Genomic DNA, 14,536 nt, shown 5'->3' with positions numbered 1-14,536 from the left:
CCCAAATTTAAAAATTAAATTACAATGTATTTTACGATGTTAGTTAAACTATGAGAATTTTGACTAACATTTTAAGATGTATTTTTCATCATAATGATATGCAAAATTTGCAATTTATAGCACTTTTCGTATAACTTTTGAATATCTATTTTTTTTTAATTGAATATATTGGATTGGTGTTATCTAATTTAACTTTGAAAATCATCAAATTGACTCTTGAAAAATAAAACATGACAATTAAAAGTGGACGGAGGGAGTAATTATTTTTTATTACTTCCATGAATTGTCTAATAAATGTTTGTAACTTTTTAATATTAATTGCTCCTCTGTCTCAATTTATGTGACACAATTCAAATTTCGAGATTCAAACAAATTTTCTTTGATTGTAAATTTTTTATAATTTAAAATATTTTAAAATTATTGATGTGACTTATAGTACTTTTTGCATAGTGTACAAATATATAAATTTCATTTTAAAAATTTGAAAAATTCATAAGCAAGTTCTTGGTCAAACTTAAACTATTTAAATCTCAAAATACGAAATGTAGGAGTAATTACTTTGGCAACACTAGGGAGTGGGGACCATACTAACAGTTTCGTATGCTAATTAAGAAGTAAAACTCAGTAAAAACTTTGAGGAATCGACATAAGAATTAACCTAAGGAAGAAGAGAAGCTTCACTTGCACTTTACAGGAACTCTTCCCAACCATTATTAATCTTAGAATTAATACAAAGGAAGGATTCACGAATTTAGTCTAAGGCTAGAAAAACAATCTCTCTGCCTTAAACGAAATTTCCACCTTTAAAATTTCTGCACATGACAGTTACATGTGACGGTTACAAACGGCAGGTACAAGCAACACTTGTCATCGCAAGATTTAAACTAATGTTTCCAACAAATATATTTCCAATAGATAGAATATAATTCAAATTACATCCTTATCCAAATGAAATAGTAATATTCTAACACTTAGAATATTTCAGCCTACATTCTAACACTTAGAATATCTCAGTCAGCTTCCAACACTTAGAATATTTCAGCCTACATTCTTATTGGTCTATCTATCTATCTTTCTCTCTCTCTCTCTCTCTGTTTATATATATATATATATATATACTGCGTGCTGCTCACTCTATCTGCCCCTCAAAGTATGAAGAAGATGGTTCAAGAAAATTCGGAAGAAAGAAGTATACCTTTGATTAAAAGTCAAATCAAAATCTTCTTTTAGGGAAATTCAGTAGTCAGAATTCTGAGATATCAACAACGTTACGACGTCATAAAAACTCAATAAGTTCTCACAACTTTAGGTTGGGAATCATGTTAAGACGTCATAAAAACTCAACAAGTTCTCACAACTTAAGGGTAGGAATTCAAGAGTCCCATCAAATGATCAAAAGATATTTCAAGGACACGTAGTGTATTAAATCACGAAAGACATTAGCTAACGATAGAAAATAAACATAAATGGTTAAAGACATACTCCCTCCGTTTTAGTTTGTTTGTCCTACTTTCCTTAAATTCAACTTTCCACATGACATGTTTAAGACCACTAGATTAAATGACATTTTGGTACATTCTACGTATCTTTTTGATTTAAGACCACAAAATTCAAAAGTACTCTATACTTTCTTAAACTCCATGTCAAGTTAAAACATGACAATCAAATAGAAACGGAGGGAGTCGTTCATTTAGTGGGCAATGCATGTGTAATATGCTGGTAGAAAAGGTCCAGATCTGGAACCCCCGTAAAAACGAATTTGAAGATCATAAACAAAGTTAGTCCATTTTTAAGCATTTGCAAACACCTTTTTAACTTCATTCCACATGTCTTTTGCTGTAATACCCTGGGNAAAACTCTCTTGCATCTATGAATTACCTTTAATGTATCATATTTTATGTTATTCTTTAGAAATACAATAACTTAAATTTATGAATAAATGTGATTGCATGTTTGGAGCTACAAGCTTTAAAAAAAAAGTATATTCAAGGTTTTAATATGTATCTATTTAGTGTTGGAATTTTACACTCTTCAATCAAGTGGCTATTAGTTAAACATTGAAGTAGCTACATAAGTTGTGCAACCTTTGGGACTCAGACTTTGGGCCTCAGACGTGGGACTTAAATGAAAGTACTGGGCTTCAGAATATACTCTCTTCTAGAAATCAATTAAGACATATATCTATATTTTCTGTATTTATCCCATATCCCTTAGTTTGTTATAGATAGACCAATAAGAATTTGCCAGCTGTGCAGTTAGGTAGCAAGACGCTTGTATAAATATAGGTAGATTGTACGAAGCATTATTCATTCAGAAAGGAATTTTTCACAATTCAGTCTTCTATTTTAAATCTATACTATTAGATAAATAGAATATCTTAAACTAAAGTAATTAAAAATTAAATAAATTCTATCAAATTGAATGTCAACATAAAGTTTAAAGACATTTTTTATTCTTCGATCAAATTCCTTTTTTTTTTTGATATTTTGGTGGTAGTTTACCCCCGAGTGATATTGATTAGTAAAGTTGTTATTTCTTGATGCTATTAAGCTTTAATTTGGGTTACACTTAAGAATGTGTAATTGCATGAATTACTATAGATAATTTTTATTATATATGAGATGATATATTGTAGATGAACTTGTATTTTAGAGGATTAATTTATTGTTTGAAGTTCTCTGTCTAATTTGATGTGGCATCGCATGAAGCATGTTAATCTTAATAGCTTGTCATGTTAAATTTGATATTATACATTTTAACTAATTATTTCTTTTAAATTCGATTATGAAAGGACTCTGAAGTTTAATTCAGCCAAGATAACCTATCCCTTTCAAAAGTTCTAACCTATCCCTTTCAAAAGTTCATATAACTTATCACACATTAATTCTAATATTATTTTAATAAACTATTACTTAGCCTGAAATACACGTGCAACGCACGTGCTCGAAAACTAGTTATTAAAAAAATGAAGAAGGGACTTAAATTTCATCCACCTTTCAACTTCCAAATACCTCTTATGTCAATATTTTGATTCAAAAAATAGCCTCGATATTAATCTTTTGGTTCATATTTGCTCTTAATTTTAATAGTACTAGTAAAGTAAAATCATTGAATATTTATTTATTATGTTGCCTTATCCGATTGGTCCAAATTTAAATTCTTATCAAATAAATAATAAAATCTCCTGTGGTTCATATTTTGACGTGATTATACTTGAAAATAATATTCAAAAATTTATTAATTTCATGTTATCTTTCTATTGGTCTATTTTAAATCAACCTTCAATTTATTTATAACTAAACTCATAACTAGAAATTCGATTAAAATTCATACTCGTCACGTTCAATTGTTCATCTGTTTTTTTTGTTTATATAAAGTTTCAATCAGTTATTTAATTATCATGTTCATTCTCTCTTTTATTCTTTTTGTAATCTCTTATCTTTAATTAAGATATCAGTGACTCATACTTAAAATGAACTTATGCGTTCTTATTCTTTTGATTTGTATTATTATCATGATTGGAGTGGGAAAAGGAGAAAAAATTATTTTCATTCTTTAATTTTAAATTTTGGTTACACTCAAAGGAAAAATGTAGGTACACGTGTACACAATTGCTTGATTAAATCATCTCCTATTGAATTAATTATTTTTATAAGGATAAGACATAAATATCTCCTTAAATGATAATCGAAATTTTAAAGACACGTCTTATTAAGTATAAATGACACATTTATACACTATATTATGGCTTTCTAAACCTGAAATGCTTTTTTATGTGAGTATCTTCTTGCCAAATGAACTAGTTTCTTCTATCTATTGGTCCCTCAACACCCAACCTATTATTTTCTAACCTAAAATTACCCCTCTTCCTAACTGAAAGATCTGTGAATCTCTACATAATTTTGTGACACCACATACCTTACCAAATTTACTCGACGCTGAATTTTCAGCACCTTTTGTTTTTTTCTTAGTATAATAGTCACACCTTTCTTGTTTGTTTGAAAAAAAAAACATAACAATCCAAAGAAAACAGAACTTTGTTATAACAATGAGCATGTTGTGGTTCATAACAATTTTAGTCATCACTGTTTTCATTTCTTATTCCTGAAGGAATATTGATTGTATTAAAGTGTTAACCTAATAAGGGAATACATGAGATATATATAGGAGATATAGAAAGGAGTACTAATCCTAATAGGACTAGGATTAAGGAGTACTAATCCTAATAGGACTAGGATTAGTACACAGTAAATACTAATATTATTTAATACTATTTATTTAATACTATCTGTTATTATCCCCCCTCAAGCTGAGCTGAGCGGAAGCGAACGGAAGCTTGGAACTGAGGTAATCGTGCTGTCGGCTCGGAAGAGGCTTGGTGAGAATATCAGCCGGTTGTTCTTCAGTGGGTACATACTGCACAGTCATGGTGCCGGCCTGAACTTCATCGCGAACAAAGAGACAATCGGTATCAACATGCTTCATTCTGGTGTGTAGGACGGAATTCTTGGCCACACAGATGGTTGATTTGTTGTCACAATAGAGAGCAGGAACAGTGTGAGTGGCGCGGAGTTCGCGAAGAATATATGTGACCCACATGGTCTCAGCAGCAAGAAGAGCAAGGGCGCGGTATTCAGCTTCAGTCGAGGACCGAGAGACCTTGGGTTGTTTTTTTGTACACCAGGAGATCAGGTTCGGCCCCAAAAAAACGAGAAACCCCGATGTAGATTTTCTGTCATTTTTATCATTCGCCCAATCTGAATCTGAGAAACCCCGAAGCTCCAAGTCCCCGGGTCGAATGAGTAAACCACGACCAAGAGTGCCAAAAATGTACCTGAGAATGCGTTTTAGACAATGGTAATCATGTTCACTTGGTTGATGCATGCGCTGAGCAACTCGGTTGACAGCAAACTGGATGTCAGGACGGGTAATGGCCAGATACTGTAGAGCCCCAATGAGGCTGCGGAAGTGGGTGATATCGGCAAAGGGGGTGTCGGCTCCATTCGTAGACGAAGAGACTGCCATCGGTGTTGGTTGACTGGTGCATTTTTCCAGTCCAGCTTTCTGCAACAGATCTCGAGCATATTTTGACTGATGAAGAAACAAGCCGCTGCCTGTCCGAGAAACCTCCATTCCCAGAAAATAATGTAACGGGCCAAGGTCCTTCATTTTGAAGGTAGTATGCATAGCTCGAGTGACATCCTGAATGAGAGCTGCAGTAGAGCCTGTAATAATGATATCATCTACATAGACAAGAAGAATGACTGTACCGTGTGCTGAATGTCGAGTAAACAGACTCGTGTCGTGTACGCAACACGTGAAGCCGAGTCCCTGGAGGAACGTTTTCAGACGTGTGTACCAAGCACGGGGGGCTTGCTTGAGCCCATACAGAGACTTCTGGAGTTTGCAAACATGTTGAGGGAAGCGGGGATCAACATAGCCCGGTGGTTGCGTCATGTAGATAGTTTCATCAAGCATGCCATGAAGAAAAGCATTGGAAACATCCAACTGATTGATGAGCCAATTGTTGCGCACGGCGAGTGACAGTACCAGGCGAATGGTTTCCTGCCGAATAACAGGACTGAATGTCTCGGAGTAATCAAGCCCATACTCCTGATTGTAGCCTTTAGCAACCAAACGAGCCTTGTACCTGGAAATACTGCCATCTGCATTGTGTTTAATTTTGTACACCCATTTACAGCCCACTGGGTGCCGCCCATGGGGCTTAGGTACAAGAACCCAAGTTTTCTGATCAGTCAAAGCCTTAAACTCGTCATCCATAGCATGACGCCAATAAGCATTTTTTGAGGCAACAGAGTAGGTTGTTAGTTCACTATCGGGAAGGGGTGTATTTGGTAGTATGGTAGCCTGAAAGGTTTTGGGTTTAAAGATACCGGCTTTGCCACGGGTTAACATGGGATGAGTATTGGGGGGTGGCACGGGCGGTGGTGATTCGGGGGTGGCCGGGAAGGACCCAAAACGGATCGGGCTGGAGATGTTGTGGGTATGGGGTGGTTCGGGTTGGTTGTGAGTGTGGGTGGTGGTTGCGGGTGTATTGTGGGTGACGGTCGAAGGGGTGATGAGGGGTGGTTGGGTAGTGGGTGGAGGTGTGGGGGAAGGTGGTGAGGGACCCTGTGAGTATGTTGGAAAAAGGGGAAGGACGCCAATGAATGATGTATTTGTGGAGGAGGAAATAGACTCGTAGGGAAACTCATTTTCGACAAATTTGACATGACGAGATATGTAGACTTTATGAGTTTGTGGGTCAAGACAGCGATAACCCTTGGAGGTAGGATGATAGCCCAAAAAAATACAAGGACGGGATCGGGGTTGTAATTTGTGAGTAATATGAGGGCGTAGCCAAGGGTAGGCAAGACACCCAAAGACGCGGAGGTTGGTATAATTGGGAAGTTCTTGGTAAAGGAGTTGATAGGGTGATTTGTTGGAGAGAGTGTGACTGGGCATTCTGTTAATGAGGTAGTTTGCGGTGGCTAGAGCTTCTACCCAAAAGGAGACAGGGAGATGAGATTGATGTAGAAGAGTAACCACCGTTTCAATGAGATGGCGATGCTTACGCTCAGCCACCCCATTCTGTTCGGGAGTGTATGGACAGGAGGTTTGATGTATAATTCCCAGGGATTGCAGAAACTGGCCAAAGATGTTATTGACATATTCCTTTCCATTGTCACTTCGAAAAAGTTTAACATGAGAATTGAATTGTGTTTTGACCATTTTTTCAAAAGTGACAAAGGTGGTGTATGCCTGTGATTTGTGTTTTAGTGGGTACAACCAAGTGTATTTTGTAAAATCATCCACAAAACAAATATAATAGCGAAAACCAGCAAATGAAGGAACAGCAGTAGGACCCCATAGGTCAGAATGAATAAGTTGAAAAGGTGCAGTTGTACGCTTCTCAGATAAAGTAAAAGGTAATTTATGAGATTTAGCAATTGAACAGGAGTCACAATTGTTTACATGAATGGAAGAAAAACCTAATTGAGACATTAAAGAATTTATTATTTGAGTAGACGGGTGACCCAGACGACTGTGCCACAACAGACTGTGGCCATCAGCCGAAAGAGCCACCGGAGCCACAGGAACGCTTTCTGAAACTGGGTGGGCAGACGAACTTGTGCCAGGAAGAACGTACAGACCATGCTCACAGGGGCCCTGAAAAATCACCCTCTTGGTAGTATTGTCTAGGATCTGAAAATCATTAGAGGTGAACAAGAGTGAGCAATTATTGTCTTTTGTGAATTGGTGAACTGAAAGGAGATTGGATTTAATAGAAGGGACGTGGGTAAGGTTACCTAGGTGAAAGATAGCGGTGGGGGTTTTAATGGTACCCGTGCCAGTGTGAGAAATATTAAGGGACTCACCGTTGCCAACAGTAATACCATTGGAGCCATGATATGGATTTGGAGCGTTAAGCTTGGATAGATCAGAAGTAACGTGCATGTTGGCCCCAGTATCCAACAGCCATTCAGAGGAAGGGCCGGCTTGAGATGCATAATTGGCACGGTTATCACTATTTCGGCTCTCCTCATACCGAAACCAGCAACGAACAGCGGTGTGTCCTGTTTTCTGACAGATTTGACAAGTTGGACGATCCCGCTCGTAAGTGCCCTGCCCGCCGCTGGAAGATGACTGCCCGCCGCTGCCGAAGGAGTGCAGGCTGTTGTTGCTGCCGTGCTGCTGACCGTCGTACGGCGGACGACTGCCCTGCCGACCGCCGCGCCCGCGGCCTCCGCTGTTTCTGCCGTAGCCGCCGCGGCTCCCCTGCCGGCCGCCACCACGCCCCCCGCGATAGTTCTGGCTTGCGGTGAGGGCGGTGGCCGGCTCCATAACAGCGGCTTCTCGGAGAAGAAGTTTGCTCTCCAGATCCACGTTGATTTCTTCACTTTTTAGCCACGAGGAGAGAGTAGCCAGGTCAACGGGCGTTGGACTGATGCGAACCGCCTGTTTAATGGAGGAGTAAGCTGATGGGAGCCCCCGAACGACGCACATGACGAGATCTTTTTCGGGAATGATTTCGTTCACGGTGTCGAGGGCTGTGATGATGGTGGAGACCTCGTCTAAATACTCCGCCATAGTTTTCGTGCCTTTGGTAATTGTGTGGAGACGATCACGCAATTGAAAAATATGAGAGTGGGAAATTGATGCATAGCGTGTTGCGAGGGCCGTCCACAGGGCTGAAGCAGTTGTGTAGGATCGGACGTGTTTCTGAACCGTGGGAGAGATGACCGCAATCAAACATGATCGGATCTGGCCATCCACGGCTTTCCAGGCGGCATGGGCCGGATTGGTTTTTTCTGATTTGTCCGTGGCGGTGATGACTGCCGGCGGCGGTTCTGTGCTTCCATTGACGTATTTGAGAAGGTAATTGGCCTCAAGGGCTGTAAGAACGGTGATTTTCCATGTAGGGTAATTTATGTCTGATAATTTTTCGGGAATCAGGGCATGAAGATGCCTGAGAAGGAGTTTAACGCCAGAAGAAAGTGAATCGAGAGGATCCACCTCGGTTGTCATGGCTGCCGCCGCCCAAGAGAAAGAGAGGGAACGATCGGTGCCCTAAAGAGAGAAAAAAAAACCTAGAGAAAAGAAGATCTAGGTTTTCTGGCTCTTGATACCATGAAGGAATATTGATTGTATTAAAGTGTTAACCTAATAAGGGAATACATGAGATATATATAGGAGATATAGGAAGGAGTACTAATCCTAATAGGACTAGGATTAAGGAGTACTAATTCTAATAGGACTAGGATTAGTACACAGTAAATACTAATATTATTTGATACTATTTATTTAATACTATCTGTTATTAATTCCCCTGCTTATGCTTATGATAACAACCCTCTACAGGACATATGTGTTGCTGTTAACGACTCTCAGGCTGCAGGTAAATCATCCTTCTATAACACACATTTGTTTCGGAATGAGGCGTAGTTTTTGTATATATGTTGTATAATATGAATAATATGCTTAACTTAATTTTATTTCGCATGTGCAGTTTTCGTGAATGGAAAGATTTGCAAAGACCCAAAGTTTACAACAGCAAATGATTTCTTTGCTTCAGGTGTTAATGTTAGTGGCACTGCAGCACCCGGGTCTGGTGGTGCTGCTAAGTTTTTGACTGTCGACAACATACCTGGACTTAACACTCTTGGTATTTTTATTGGTCGTATTGACTTGGAACCTCAAGGTCTTGCACCACTTCACACGCACCCTCGAGCTACTGAGCTGATAACTGTCCTGGACGGTATTCTGTATGTGGGATTCCTTGTCCTGATGCTGCAAACTTCTTTAAGAGTCGTCTCTTCTCCAAAATCTTGTATCCTGGCGATGTGTTTTGTTCCCAATAGGTCTTATTCACTTCCAGTATAATGTCGGACACAAAAAAGCTACTTATCTTGCTGCTTTCAACAGTCAAAATCCTGGATTTATCTTTGTTCCTAATTCAATCTTTGGTTCAAATCCACCCATAACGGATGACGTTCTTACCCAAGGCTTCCAACTTAGTAAGACACAGATTGCAGAACTTCGAAGGAAATTCTCTTAGGCTATATTATATGTGTCTAAAAATGTGATTCTGTGTTTTTCTTTTTTTCTGAAAGTTGTTTGCAGCACTTTAGCTGAGCACCAACGTCTTATGAAAACGTTGGAATAATACTTTACTCCGAATAAAATCAAGTGACAATGTATGTAACTATGCTGTTTATTTGCAATATATACTAATCATATCATATTATTATAAGTGGAAGCTCCCAACTTAAAAGTTGAATTACTATTTTGCCCTTATTTTATCTCTAAACTAAATAAATATTAATATATAATTAATTTAATATTAAATAATATTTTTTTATTTTTTTTCATGCCTCTAGACACAATGGTTCAAATTCTTGGGAAATAGTTACAATGAAGAGGAAAGACCAAAAGTTGTATTTTCCTTAATAAATGTGTATATCAATTCTTCTTTATCAAAAATCAATTTAATTTTGGCTTGGGACTGTGTCAGTGATTATTTCTTATCACCTTTTGTTGTTAATAGAGAAAAGATATACAAGAAGTAGTATAGACACTAAAGGTAATTTCTTTCATATTGAATCTTTATGTTTTTTCTTTTTTATTATTTTATTTATTTAATCTTGATTTTGTTTATTGTATTTTAATATATTTTCTTTAAGTTTTTGATCTTGTTTTCATCAAATTGTGCTAAGAATCTGTAATACAATATGTTAATTTTGTGTGATCTTTGTAGTGTTATGTGCTTTTGATTCTTCTTTCTCAATATTAGATTTTGATGTATTCTTTGAATATCAATTTTTTATTGGTTTTATGGTATTTGATATGTGTAGCATCATTGTGGTTTCAATTTAGACTAGATTTTATACGTTATGTGATATTTTTCTATTTTTTATCTTGAAATTTCAATTTTTGTTGGTTCTTTGACGAACTTTTTCATCCAGAAATGTAGTTATTACTGTCAACACATAGTATAGGATCATAAAGACATTAACTTTCAGAAAGTCATCATAGTAATGCCACTTTTATGGTAACAATTAAACTAATAAGGTTGAACCTCACTTTTATGTTACCAATTAAATTAAAAAATCAAAAAGTCATACATATATATATAATACAAGTGTATGTAATACAAATGACAGTGAATTAATATATGGTTCTCATATCTATATTTGATAATAGGGTAATATTACTTGACGTTTCAATTTAATTCACAAAATTTGGAGTATACATATCACCCTTCTTTCTTTTAAGTTTATGAGTATTTTTCTAAAAATTCTACTTTATGCCTCATTTATATATTTTATACTTGTGTCATTTAAAAAAATGGAATATTAATTAATAGGGTACACGTGCGTTGCACGTGAGCAAAGACTAGTTAATGAATAAACACCTTGTATAATATGAGAGTGGAATTAACATACTTCATAGCTATGTATAATTTCTGAAATAAATCAACAACTTGATTAATCAAGTGATGCACATTGCTAAACCCAACAGCACATGTCTTATGTTACAAATTCAGCTGGATCCAAATTGGTACCTCTCTTTATATGTTTGAGTCAGGGTACGTTAATTAGATGTACATATTGAAACTTGAAACAATCATTTCCTGCATCTGAAAAGAATACCTGTGGAATAAGACATTTGTTTCAGCAAGCAATTCATCTGAAACTAGTAACTTTTATGTGTGCATTCACCCTGCTACCATTCAATTTATAGAGAAAAAACACGTTTAGAACTGATCATCGGTCAACATTAGTAGGTCTAATAATCATTCCTTACGCAAGAAGGTGATAGTCTCAATCTAGCTAGTGGCATGGTCCAAAACAAGCATTTATTGATTCAAGGATTTCTTGTTTTTATTACAAGAAGTGCTTCTTTATCCGCTCGCAACACTGACTTGAATTAGATTTCATTCAAATTGCATTCCAAGCTTTTGATATAGGTGTCCCGTGAGGGAATGTCATATCAATCAAAGATCATACTCGGAGAGGGGAGAACAAATCATTTTTAAAAAATTTCATTTTGTTTCAAGGCCCCATTATAGGCATAACACATAATTGTGATCTTTGACTTGAGCTCATTTCACATTTATGTCCTCCAATTTATGATGTGCATAAGTAGACACTTGAAATTGTATAAAGTTGAACAAGTAGAGATTCGAGTTCTATGTGACATAATACACGTAAGACATCAGGTAAGACACAAAATGTCATGTAGGATGTGTGTATTTTTGCTCAACTTTATACAAATTTAAGTATCTACTTATGCACATTCAAAATTGAAGAACATAAATATAAAATAATACATAAACAACATATTTATGTATTATGCCCTATTATATATATATATATTAGTGAAAAGGTCCAAATTTTTCCTGGTGGTTTGCAAAAAGGTTTGATTTTGCCCTCTGTTAAAGCTTAGGTCATTGTGGCCCTGCTGTTAATAGGTGGGCACAGATTTGCCCTTATTTTTCAACTTAGCCAAAAAAATTATTAAAAAGGATTAAATTTAAAAAAATGGAGATGGGCCTAAATGCCTCTCAACTACTCTCTCTGTCCGGAATTGTTTGCCATGTTGCGCTTATTAAAAGTTAATTTGACTAATTTTTAAAGGTGAATTAGATCATATTAATTCGATATTTTTTTAAAAAAAATTAAATATTCTAAAACTATATGAAAAGTACTATAAATTACAATTTTTTGCATATTAATATGATGAAAAAATACATCTTAAAATATTAGTCAATGTTTTTATAATTTGACTCTAAAAATAGAAACCATGACATGTAATACCGGACGGATAAAATATTTGAATTGGTACAAATTGAACAACCTTAACCATTGAGCTATCTTTCTTTAGTATGTCAAAATTGTTCAACAATTAGTTTATATCCAAAAATGTTGATATTTTTGACATATATGCTCATAAAAATATTCGACGAAGATCGTTCATCTGACCACTCATACTAAGTTATAGCTCCAACCCTGCCCTATACACCCTTGATGTAAATTTTTTGGCTCACATTTGATTTTATTTTTAATAGTACTCGTAAAGTAAAATCATTAAATATTTATTTATTATGTTTCCTAATATGATTGGTTTAAATTTAAATTCTTGTCAAATAAATAACAAAAATCCAATACGATTTATATTTTAAACCCGCTTAAAAATAATATTCAAAAAAATATTATTTTTATGTTATTTTTCTATTAGCCTATTTTAAATCAACTATCTTGTCCATCTATTTTTTTTCATTAATATTAATTTCTATCAAATTATCTTGTTCATTTCCTCTTTCCTTCTTTTTTGAACTCTTATTTTTAATTAAGAGATATCATAGACTCAAACTTGAAATAAACTTAACTTTGTGATTTTAGCCAAATATTGACTTTGGAGTATTTGGGGGAGGGGGGGGAGGAGGACAAAGGAAAATCTTGAGTACTGATCCATGATTTATTATATCGAGAATGGTCAAAGTCAAACCTATTGTATTTCAGTATGTTTTACTTTTACGCTTTTCAAAAGGGCATTATACATAAATATTGCATTTTAACTTGACTTCAGCGGACAATTATATGTGTTTTTCAACTTTGCATAATTTTGTGACACCATATATGGTAAATCCAGCTACTTAAGCTTTGCGATCACTATTAATGGTGATACTTGACTCCGTTGATAGTTAACACAGAAAGGAAAGAGAGGAAACTGCCTCAGATTTCCATATTCTGGAAAAAAGTGGTTAAGAATGCCATCTATTTATTATACATAGAGAAGAGAAAAATATGTATCCTAACTAACTTGATTTTTGCCGTTATACCGCTGGCAACAATAAGATAAAATATCTAACTAACTTGGAACTATAGTTTCAATAGTATATAATTGTCTCATGTACAACTCTATTCTAGACCTACCTAAGACACATGAATCGCTGAATTTTCAATACCTTTTTGTTTGTTTCTTGGTATAAATAGTCACACCTTTCGGGTTGTTTGGAAAATAAATCACAACAAATCCAAAGAAAACTAAACTTTGATATAATAATGAGCATGTGGTGGTTTATAATAACTTTAGCCATTACTGCTTTTTGGAGTAATAACAAGTTTTTGGATATACGTTGTATAATTTATGTCTGCTCTTAGTATCTGAGTAATATATATGCTCAGTTTCATTTTATTTCACCTGTGCAGTTTTCGTGAATGGAAAGATTTGCAAAGAGTCAAAGCTAGCAACAGCGAATGATTTCTATTTTTCAGGCCTTAATGTTTGTGGAAATGTAGTGCCTGGGCTTGGTTTTGCTTCAACTCGTGTGGATGTAAGCAACATGCCTGGACTTAACACTCTTGGTATGTTTCTTGGTCGTACTAACTTGGAACCTCAACGTCTTGCTCAATTTCACATGCACCCTCGAGCTACTGAGTTGATGACTGTCCTAGAGGGTTTTCTCTATACAGGATTTCTTGTCCCCGATGCTGCAAACTTCTGTAAAAGTCGTCTCTTCTCCAAAATCATGAATACTGGTGATGTTTTTGTGTTCCCAAGAGGTCTTATTAATATCCAGTATAATATGGAAGCTAACATTTTCCCCTAATTAAATTTTCCTGCTGTTATTTGTTGAAAAGTGAAACTAAGTTAAAGAACTTATCAGCCTGTATTTTATATATAGATGCCATTGTTGGGAAAACGCGGACAAGCACAAAAATATATATGGTAAAAGTAATGGAAATAAAATGGAAAAATAACGACACCAAGAATTTTACGTGGAAACCCTTCTGAATAAGGAAAAAAACCACGGACTAAGAGGAGCAGATATTACTATAGTAAGAAATTTTACACTGTGTAGTCACGAATACAATACTCAAAGTGACTACTACACACTCAAAAGGAACAACACTCTTTTGGTTTCCGTCTTACTAAAATATCGCTCACACTCTATTTTTCTTCACAGACTATTTTCTTGTATAGTCTATGGAATACCTCACTTTGCTCTCAAAATGGTTTTTCTCTCTAA

At 35.5% G+C, this 14,536-nt stretch overlaps 2 pseudogenes; both read left to right on the top strand.

Moving 5' to 3' along the window:
- The first annotated feature begins 4,015 nt into the window (after nucleotides 1-4,015).
- Nucleotides 4,016-9,730, top strand: LOC107029969 (annotated as a pseudogene).
- A 3,838-nt stretch (nucleotides 9,731-13,568) lies between these two features.
- The window catches only part of LOC107025004, a 5,896-nt pseudogene continuing 4,928 nt past the window's right edge, over nucleotides 13,569-14,536 (top strand).

The sequence above is a fragment of the Solanum pennellii genome, chromosome 1 (genome assembly GCF_001406875.1).
Source record: "Solanum pennellii chromosome 1, SPENNV200".
NCBI classification, from domain to species: domain Eukaryota; kingdom Viridiplantae; phylum Streptophyta; class Magnoliopsida; order Solanales; family Solanaceae; genus Solanum; species Solanum pennellii.
The sequence above is the reverse complement of the archived record's forward strand: the minus strand, read 5'-3'. Positions and strand labels throughout refer to the sequence as shown.